This window comes from Onychomys torridus, chromosome 3, assembly GCF_903995425.1.
Source record: "Onychomys torridus chromosome 3, mOncTor1.1, whole genome shotgun sequence".
Classification (NCBI taxonomy): domain Eukaryota; kingdom Metazoa; phylum Chordata; class Mammalia; order Rodentia; family Cricetidae; genus Onychomys; species Onychomys torridus.
This window is the reverse complement of record NC_050445.1, coordinates 57847271-57858565: the sequence shown is the minus strand read 5'-3', so window position 1 is coordinate 57858565 and position 11295 is coordinate 57847271. Positions and strand designations below refer to the sequence as shown.

At 39.3% G+C, this 11295-nt stretch overlaps 1 pseudogene; it reads left to right on the top strand.

Annotated features, from left to right (window-relative positions):
• Nucleotides 1–772: 772 nt before the first annotated feature.
• Nucleotides 773–1878, top strand: LOC118580040 (annotated as a pseudogene).
• Nucleotides 1879–11295: the final 9417 nt, after the last annotated feature.

Sequence of the window (11295 nt, the reverse complement as noted above, 5' to 3'; positions counted from 1 at the left end):
CAACAAGAACCATACTAACAAAATCCTCAGTCCTAGCCACACAAAAAAATTTTCCTTTCAAATAGTTGGTGAAAGTATTCCAAGTGACCCCAAAACAATAGAGACTGTTCATTGTTGTCACCCTTGGTTTCTGCACAGAGGGTGAAAGTAAGCCCCTATTGCTGAAGACACTTAAGGCACAAGACTCAAATGATTTGAGCCAGATCTAACTGGAAAAGCTTCTTCATGTAGCTCAGTTTTCACTGTACCAGAAAATACTATGCAAACTGCTGAGAGAAGTGGACAGGCTAGTTTTCTGTCAACTTGAAACATGCTAGAGCAGAGGTTCTCGACCTTCCTGATGCTGCAGCCCTTTAATACATTTCCTCATGATGTGGTGATACCCAACCAAAAGTTATTGTTGTTGCTACTTCACAACTGTAATTTTGCTACTGTAATGGATCATAATATTAATATCTGGGTTTTCTGATGATTGTAGGTGACCCCTATAAAAATTTAATTTGACCCCCAAAAGTGTAACAACCCACAGGTTGAGAAAAGCTGATTTAGAGTTATCAAAGAGGAGGGAGCTTTAATTTAGAAAATGCCTTCGTAGGATCTGGATGTAGGGCATTTATTCTTTTAAATTAGTGATTGATAGGCCAGGGTCCAGCCCATTATATGTGGTGCTATTCTTTGGATTGGTGGTCCTGGGTTCTATTAGAAAGGAGGGGCTACAGATTCTGCCCTCCTCTCAGAAGACCTTGAGGCTAGAAATGAAAATCTCAGCAGCATGTTAGTGGAACTTTCTGCTCAGGACAAAGATATTATTGAGGTAGTCAATCACATTTCAGACTGTTCAGGTAAATTTAAATTGTTAGCGTATGCTTTACGTGATGCTAAGATGTCAGAGACTTGTATTGTGAAAGAAAAGCAAGATTATAAGCAGAAATTGAAGGCACTTAGTTTGAAAGAGGACCTAACAGAGAAGACCACAGAAAACAATGATCAACCAGAAGAGATCATTCACCTCAAGCAAGAGAAAAGTTGCCTGCATGACAAGTTAATTTTCACTGACTTACTGGAAAACAAAGTTACACTATGCAAGATTCATGCAAAATCTCCAAAAAGCAATGGACTAGAGCTTCAGACAGAAGAGAAGCAGCTCTCAGAAACATCCGTCTGGTGACCTGAACAGAAGCGGTGGCATGACATCAATGTTTACCTGGGCCTTTCGAACTGCCCTGTCTCAAAACAGATGGAGAAGTTTGATGGGGACTGCCATGCCCCTGAAGATGTGTCTGAAATCTCATGCTGCACCCAAAATGTCTTTATGAGTGACAGTGACCTGTGTGAGTCCAAGTCCTGCCCCCGAGTAACATTATCGTTGAAGCCCCAGGACACATGACTGACATAGAGTGGATGAACATTTTTAAGCCTTCCAAAATGCAAAGGATTGTTTGCCACAAAACTTTGTGAACTTATTCAGGAGGTATCAGTAGAATGAAATATAATTCCTCAGCAAGTGAGTTCATAACCATCCAGCCTCCACCATGTTTGGGGTCCTCAAAGTCTGCTGAAAGAGATGAATCAGGGTCCCCTCCAGACAAAAGAACCTCATCCAAGAGTGTGTTCATCATCAAAGATGCAGCATTGTCAAATGAAAAGGATGACTTTTCTCCTACCAGTAAGCTCCAGCACCTGCTAGCCAAGTCTCAGAAGATGGTCACGGATCGGGACCTGAGCACATTGCTGCCCATCAGCTGTGAGAATCTCAACAGAAGTAAGCAGGACTCTGGAAGGCAGAAAGTGGATACCACACTTCATGTAAAGACAAAAGGGATTGTGATTCATACCATACTTCACGTAAAGACAAAGAGGATTGTGATTCCCACATAAGCAGCATTTAGTACAAAAGCAAACAGAATCTCAAAGTTTACTTCTTAAAGCAACTGTATTTTGTTTTTGATGAACCATTTTTGTGTGAAAAATATTTTTATACCAAAGAAATGAGGTCGTACTCTACACATGTGTTTGGAACTATGCTAAAAGGAAAACAGCAACAACAATAACAACAAAAAGCTCTGTCAAGATACAGACACAGTTTAACTAACCAGAGAAGCTCTTTAAACCTGGCAATATCCAAGAATCCTGCAAGTAAAATGCTGCTTTCACTCTCTGCCTTCTTACAACCTGGTGTGTATTCACATTATAACTTCTCAGAGTCAGCACCCTATGTGTGACATAGTCTTTTCTTCTCTTAGGGTTTTAGCAATGGACTTTGTTGTGTTAATGGGCATTAGATAAGATGGTATGAACTGTTCATAATGGGACACCATCACCTTGCTGGCAGGTAAGGCCAGTCTGTCCTCGGGTGACAGCTGCATCTGGTCTGGCTCTGTAGTAGGCAGTTCACTTACACAAGACAGCGCTTGCTGGAAAATCAAGTTTTATATGGATTTTTAAAAATATATTGAAGACTATATATAATAAAAATATATTATATTGAAATATAATTCCATTTTAACTTTAAAAATTTTTAATTAAAAGAGATTACACTATTTGCTTCTGTCCCTTCTACTAGAACTGATCAGTTTTTATTCAATGAAGGTATTTTTGATAATAATAAAAAAAAGTAAAAGAAAAGAGGCTTAGCATGCCAGTAAACAGATCTCCTCCATAGACTCTGCGTCTTCTTCTGCCTCTAGTTCCTGCTCTGTTTGAATTCCTGCCCAGATTTCCTTTGATAATGAACTGTGATGTGGAAGCTTAAGCTGAACAAACCCTTTCTTCCACAACTTGCATTTTTTGGCCATGGTGCTTCAGAACAGTAATAGAAACTCCAACTAAACAGGCAGGAAGCAATTAATAGGCCTAACTAGAAGCAACATCTATGAATTACCATGGTGACCAGTATGGCCAGATACCCATTAAGGTGCAAAAAGTGATTCTTACATGTTGAGGGAACCAATAACTGTCTGTTTGGACTAAGGTTCACCTAACATGAAGGAAATCATGCCTGATACTAGAAATCAACACAGCTTCCTAGGGCTGATAAGGCATGGATCCTTGAAGAGAATCTTCTACCACTGCTGTGCTAGACCAACACAAAAACTAATTACATTCTAAATATCATTGTTATAACTGTAAATGGTTCCATCACCCATCATCAGAGAAGTATTTTTACAGTAAATGAAGACCATCACTTTGCCTTTTTGTTTGTTTGTTTGTTTGTTTGTTTGTTTGTTTGTTTTTCAAGACACGGTTTCTCTGTGTAGCTTTGCGCCTTTCCTGGAACTCACTTGGTCGCCCAGGCTGAACTTTGCCTTTTTTAATAAGTTTTTTCTATGTCTTTCCTAGATGATGGGCCAGCTACTATACACTTTTCTCTCCTGTCACCACAGCAGATATTTCTTGGCACAGGAAATTGCACCTACCATAGTCCTGTCTATTTACTACTGCCCCAACATCCATATATCTTACTCACTAAACTCACAACAATCTTTCTTTTATTGTTATTTGTAGCCATCTTATAACTACCATTGCAAAGTTAAAACTCCCCCAATTATACAATAATAATCAAGCTCTTTTTTTAATTTTGTAATTTAATTTTACACATCAGCCATGGGTTCCTCTGTCCTCCCCCCTCCTGCCCCCACCCCTCCCTTCCTCCCAGCACACCCTCCATTCCCATCTCCTCCAGGGCCAAGACTCCCCTGGGGATTCAGCTCAACCAGGTAGATTCAGTACAGGCAGGTCCAGTCCCCTCCTCCCAGGCTGAGCAAAGTGTCCCTGTGTAAGCCCATGGTTCCAAACAGCCAGCTCATGCACTAAGGAGAGGTCTGGGTCTCACTGCCTAGGTGCCTCCCAAAGAGTTCAAGCTATTCAGTTGTCTCACTTATCCAGAGGGCCTGATCCAGTTGGGGGTCCCTCAGCTTTTGGTTCATAGTTCATGTGTTTCCACTAGTTTGGCTCTTTGTCCCTGTGATTTTCTAATCTTGGTCTCAACAATTCTCACTCATACAATCCCTCCTCTTTCTCGCCAATTGGACTCCTGAAGCTCCACCTGGGGCTGGCTGTGGATCTTTGCATCCACTTCCCTCAGTCATTGGATGAGAGTTCCAGCAGGACAGTTAGGGTGTTTGGCCATCTGATCACCAGACTAGGTCAGATCAGGCTTTCTCTCAAACATTGCCAGTGCTCTACAGTGGAGGTATCTTTGTGGATTTCTGGGGACCTCTCTAGCACTTTGATACTTCCTATTCTCACGTGGTCTAACCCTTCTATAGACAACTGACAAACAGGCTGAGAAGGAAATCAGAGGTACATCACCATTTACAATAGCCACAAATGATATAAAATACCTTGGGGTAACTCTAACTAAGCAAGTGAAGGACCTCTTTGACAATAACTTTAAGTCTCTGAAAAAAGAAATTGAAGAAGATGTCAGAAATGAAAGATCTCCCATGCTCATGGATAGGCAGGATTAACATAGTAAAAATGGCAATCTTACCAAAAGCAATCTACAGACTTAATTCAATCCCCATCAAAATACCAACACAATTCTTCATAGATCTGGAAAGAATAATACTCAACTTCATATGGAAAAACAAAAAACCCAGGATAGCCAAAAGAATCCTGTACAATAAAACAACCTCTGGAGGCATCACGATCCCCAACCTCAAACTCTACTATAGAGCTACCATAATAAAAACAGCTTGGTACTGGCATAAAAACTGACATGTGGACCAATGGAATTGAACTGAAGACCTTGACATTAATCCACACACATATGAACATATAATTTTTGACAAAGAAGCCAAAACTTTACAATGGAAAAAAGAAAGCATCTTCAACAAGTGGTGCTGGCATAACTGGATGTCAATGTGTAGAAGGCTGCAAATAGATCCATATCTGTCACCATGCACAAAACTTAAGTCCAAGTGGATCAAAGACCTCAACATAAATCCAGTTACTCTGAACCTGATAGAGGAGAAAGTAGGAAGTATTCTTGAACGCATTGGCATAGAGGATCACTTCCTAAATATAATACTAGTAGAACAGAAACTGTTCTTGCCTGGACTGCTTGATCAACTGGACATACAGGACCCATAGAAAGATGACCACTGAACTTTGCTTGACAAAATGGTCCTTCTTTGCAGAGGAAACTGCCAGACATTCTACAGGACACTGAGAGAAGTGACCAAGAGACTCTAGCCCTGTGGGCTGAAGACAAATGCCCCAACTTTACAAAGGAACATTAGGTGACTGTCCAGGCTGCCAGCTGTCTCTGTCTACCCTACATGACTCCCGAAAGTTACTTGCATCCTTCTCCCGGTTCTCAGGTAATATTATATCCTTCTGAGGTCTTTGATGTGGTTGAAGACTAGATAGTTATAATTTCCTCAGTTATGATAAAAGATAAGTTAGATATAAAACCTTAGACTCACAAATATAAGATAGATAGGATATCTTCTTTAATATTGTAACTGTAATTCTTGCTTGATAATTATTTGTTATATGTAATTTTACTATGTAAAAGTTAAAACCTTCCTTAAAAAAAAAAAAAGAAAAGGGGAAGTGCTGTGGATATCGCTCTGTATAAATAAAATGCTGTTTGGCCAGTGGCCAGTCAGGAAGTATAGGCGGGACAAGAGAGAAGAGAATTCTGGGAGGTGGAAGGCTGGGGCAGGAGAGATACTGCCAGGCACCACCATGACAAGAAAGAGATAAGATACAGGTAAGCCACAGGAGCCACATGGCAAAGTATAGATTAATAGAAATGGGCTAAATATAAGAGTAAGAGCTAGACAATGATAGGCCTGAGCTAATGGCCAAGCAGTTTAAATAATATAAATGTCTGTGTGTTTATTTTATAAATGGACTACCGCACTACTGGGGCTTAGTGGGAGCTGGAGAAAGGCTCTCTAACTACACTGATCTACTTTTCCTTTCTTTAATTTATTTATTTTGTACCCAGACCATGGTCTCCCCTCACTCCTCTCCTTCTATCCCTTCCCACCACCTGCCCTATACCACACCCATCATCCACTCTACCTCTGTTTCTGTTCAGAAAGAAGTGGGCCTCCCATGGGTATCAACAAAGCATGGCATATCAAGTTTTGGTCAGTGATAGTTGGTTCTATCACAGGTCTCAGGGCCCTCTAGGTAGTGTCAGGCATGGGCTCCCTCTAGTGGCATGGGTGGCCTCAAGTATACCAGTCATTGGTTGGCTACTCCCAAAAGCTCTGAGGCACCATTGCCCCAGCACATCATTCAGGAAGGACAAGTGTGAGTTGAAGGTTTTGTGGCTGGGTAGTGTCCCATTCTCAGCACTGGAAACCTTACTCAGTTACAGAAGATGGCTGGTTCAGGCTCCATTTACTAGGAGTTCTCACTAGCTAGGGTCACCCTCATAGGTTCTTTTGTTTCCATTGAATTAGGTTTTCTATGTAATTTCCTAAATGGACCTCTTTTCCATTTGTTTCTCCCTGTACTCTCTCCCTCAGTCCCTCATCTTCAACAAATGGTGCTGGTCTGCATGTAGAAGAATATAAACAGATCCATCTTCATCACCCTGCACAAAACTCAAATCCAAGTGTATCAAATACCTCAATATTAAATCAGGCACACTGAATCTAATAGAGAAGGAAGTAGAGAATAACCTTGAACACATTGTAACAAAAGATAACTTCCTAAATAGAACATTAATTAACAGGAACTAAGATTGACAATTAATAAATGAGACCTCATGAAACTGAAAAGCTTCTGTAAGTCAAAGGACAACAGAATGGATAAAGGTTTTTCACCACTCCACATTCAATAGAGGACTGATATCCAAACTAAATAAAGAACTCAAGAAACTAGACATCAACAAACCAAACAATCTAATTCAAAAATGGGGTACAGATATAAGCAGAAATCCTCAATAGAGGAATCTCAAATGGCTGATACACACTTAAAGAAATGTTCAACATGCTTAGTCATCAGGGAAATGCATATCAAAACTACTTTGAGATTCCATCTTACACCTGTCAGAAAGGCTAAGATCAATAACACAAGTGACAGCTCCTGCTGGAAAGGATGTAGAGCAAGGGAAACACTCCTCTGTTGCTGTTGGAAGTGCAAACTTGTACAGCCACTCTGGATATCAATATGGCAGTTTTTCAGAAGTTAGGAATCAATCTAGCTCAAGACCCAGTGATAGCAATCTTGGGCATATATCCAAAGACACTCCATCCTACCACAAGGACACTTGGTCAACCATATTCCTTGCAGTTTTATTCACAATAGTCAGAAATTGGAAACAATCTAGATGCCCTTCAACCAAAAAATATATAAAGAATATGTGGTATGTTTACACAACAGAGTATTACTCAGCTGTTAGAAAAAAAAATGACGCCAGGAAATTTGTAGGCAAGTGGATGGAACTAGAAAATTCATCCTGAGTGAAGTAATCCACACACAGAAAGGCAAACATGGTTGGTACTCAAATATAAATGAACATTAGCTGGAAAGTAAAAGATAGCCATGCTGCAGTCCACAGACCCAGACAGGCTAAGTAACAAAGAGAGCTCTGGAGGGGTACACGGATATGCTTTGTCTTTGTCAGATGAGTATTTTGTTTCTAGATTTCTGTCACCCTCTCTGGCTCTTAGAAGAGTGTTGTATGGCTGTCTGTGCCCCAGTAGGAAATTCTCCTGGGATCCTGACAGGTATGATCACTGGAGGTTCTAGGTAAAATGTACTTTTAGTTAGTGGGAACTGACATTTAGAAATGGAGATGGGTTAATAGGGTAGGATGAGGGAGTCCACAGGAGGGAGGAAAGTGAGGTGTTACTCCAGGATCTTTTTAGTCCCTCCGAAATGTGGGCAGAGAGTGATAAGCAGTATAGCAGTACTCCAGAGCTGGCATGAGACTGGGGGATTGGATTCGGAGGAATGGAGGGAGAGATGAAGATCTACAATTAGCCTGCTTTGTGCCTGGCAGAAGAGGTTTGTAGATTACTGGGGAATAATAGCTGGGGTTGGGGACTGGGATAAAGTCATGAGTGGGGAAGGAAGTTTGGAGGGCAAAATATGTGTGAGCCACTGGAGATGAGACAGGGGGTACAGGGGCAGGGAACAGGGTTGCAGAGGGTAGGGAGCAAGAGGGAAGGGAGCAGGGGGACAAGGGGACAAGGGGCAGGGGTGCAGGGAGGCCAAAGCAGATAGTCTGCTGCAAAGCTGGGGGTGAGATTGTTGAACTGGATTTGGAGGAGAGGAAAGACAGGTGAAGAGCTATCCTACTTTCTTCTCTGGTCAGAGTCCTTATTTTCTGTTTTATTTACATCCTGGCTTTGTCTGTTTAATCAGTTGTTAACCTGCAAGATTTAACACTATTCTGATTTTCAGAGCCATCCTATCTTCTTCATTATTTAAATTTGTTCATATGCTTGGATTTATGTAGTGTCTTATTACATTAACTTCTTTTTTTCTTGGCTTTATTTCTTCATTCCTACAAACATTTTATTGAGCAATTAATCTTTCTTAAGGCACCTTGCTCTTCATTACATTTTCTTGTCCATGAATGAATAAATAAACTTCTTATTAGGCAATTAGAACTCCTTACATTCTCCTATAACATTATTGGCACTTAGATATGTGGTGATAAGTATTACAGTCTATTCTATTGAGTCTCAATCCCATACCGTCTATCTTCTGTCTGTTTTACACAGCAATCTGTTCTATGGAGCTTCTCCAATTGGTAGCAGTATCGATTCCTTTATCCTACTGTTTTCTAATTTCCTTATGCAAAATATGGGGCTGATAGGTTTAATCTCTCTGTGGAAAAGCTGAAAATGGAACAATTATTGAAGAGTTAAGCATGAGTGAGACTAATATTTAAGGGAAAACTGTGAGAACAGGAAGGGATGGTCGAATCAGATAACTTTTGAACTTTTCTTTCATTCTGATGTCTAGTGACTGTAAAATTATGACTTGCATTTGCTGTGCTATTTTACACTCTTAAATGCTTTGTCCTCAGGAATGGCTATTTGGTACTATTTTCTACTAGGCCTCGATCCCATCTAACTCTTTTCCCATCTCCACATCTTTCTTTTTGGTTAGGCAGATTGAGTACTCTACTGTACTGCTCCTCAAAAACTAAGCTAACTTTGAAAAATCAAATTAAAAACTCAATTCAAAACTATATTAAGAAATATTTCACCTAAGGTGGCTTGGAGTATTGTGGAACTAAGACTAGTTCTTAAAAATTGGTAAAACTTGGATACAAGTTAATGCTTTTCCATTTATTTTGGGATTCATTCTGACAAATAAACAGCATGTAGTACATAGTATATATTTTTCATTTAAAAACTAAGTCAGTCTTTAATTTCTGTTAGAAATAGTTTTAAAGGAAACAAACGTATCTTTTGAGATGTTTCCTGAGCTTTGGGGAAAGGATTGAGATATGTGTCTTATCTATGGCTAAGCACTCACAGACAATTATTCTCATACTTTGAAAAATTATGAGTCTTTGCATATCTACTACTCCCTATTCAACTCTTCTGGTAAAGGTTGAGAGTGGCAAAATCTGTGGATATAAGTGTAAATATTTAGAAATATAGGTCCAGGACAATATCACTTATCAAAGCAAAATCAACATTTCTAGCTATGGGGTTTTAACCATGTGTACTGTACCAAGCATTATGTCATTATTGTGGAGCAGGCATCACACTAAATCCAGAAAGTGGTTGGTTATTCTTATAAACTGTCTTGCCACTACTGTGTCATTGAGCATATCTTGACTGGCATGCTGATAATGTGGCACACAGGGTCCAGTGCTGGCTAAGAGCATGTGAGATTTTTGCAGAAGTGTTCCTAAGATTTTTCAGCACTATGAATGCTCACCAACAAGGAAAGGATAGAGAGGAGAGCTATGGAATGTTGTCCTCTGTGCATTACAGGGCTGCTGCACAAATGAGCTCAAAGAAGCTGGGATTGCTTACAGACATAGACAAGCTCAAGCATCTGCAAACATTCCAGTGTGAAATTGGGAGGGCTTCCCCATGGCCACACCCCCAGGGGAGGAGCTATTCGCAGTGGACTGCTGCTGAGTGAGAGTCACTTTGGTGGTGAGTGCCCACTGGAAAATTACCTTTGCCCAGGTGATGACCCCACATCCATATGCATATTGCAGCACTGATTAGGGTCAGTGGGAAGAAGAAGAGGAGGAGAGGAAGAAGAGGAAGAAAAAAGGAGAAGAAGGAAAAATTAATTTCAAAAAGAGGTGCCCTTAGGGTTATGGGTATTGATGGAAGGAGGAAGTAGAGGATAAATATCATCACTATACACCTATGCAATTTTCAGAGAATAAGTTGAAGAATAAACATGTGTTTAAGACTTATGGAACAATTTTGGAAAATAAGGATTTAAAAATATTATTACAAATGATGAATAGACAGAAATAGTTTACCATGGGGGTTACAAACTTTGAAATGATTTTCACACTTAGTATGTTTGAAGTAAGAATAATTTCTTGTGAAGAAGAAATAACACATTATACTCAAAAAATAATACCTCAAGAAGGGAAAAAGGTGAGAAGAATGTGAATATAAATGAGTGGAAGAAAAACATAATGAAATTAAAAATATGCTAAAATTTAAAATTTATTAAAGTATATTAAACACACAAGGAACATAAAATAAATAAAGTTGTGACAGGTAGTGAAGAGACATTGCAGAAAATAGATGAGTTCATGAATATCTAATATTTCAGATTCGCTTGATTTTACTAAATGTTGTCCTTGAACACTTTAAATATAAACAGCAAAGAAACCTCATAACAAAAAAGGTTTTTGTATTATTTTCATGGTATCTACACTCACATATAAGCATAGCTATTCTCACATGATGATTTTATAGCACCATGATTAGACAACTTTTTTTTTAATCATCAAGCAGGTCCATACTTTATAATCCTCAATGATGAAAACGAACATACATCACTGATAACATCACTAAGTTTTAAATGGTTTACTTTGAAAGAGAGCATCCTAAAACTAAGAGGATATTTGGCATCACCTCTAAAATCCTCATTCCTCATTATCCAGCAAAATTCATAGGGTTGAAATTCTCTGAATTCTCTGGGTACTCGATATATATTATGGCTCTTATTAGTACTGGTGCACCTCATTCTCAAAAAAAATATTTCTAAATGCTGATTTTACCAAAAAGCAATAGCACAAATAAAGTGTGATTGTCAAGCAGGGGCTATTTGTCACTGGGAGGAAAAGATCCACAAACTCATAGTAAGGAGATACAATTAATTTTTATT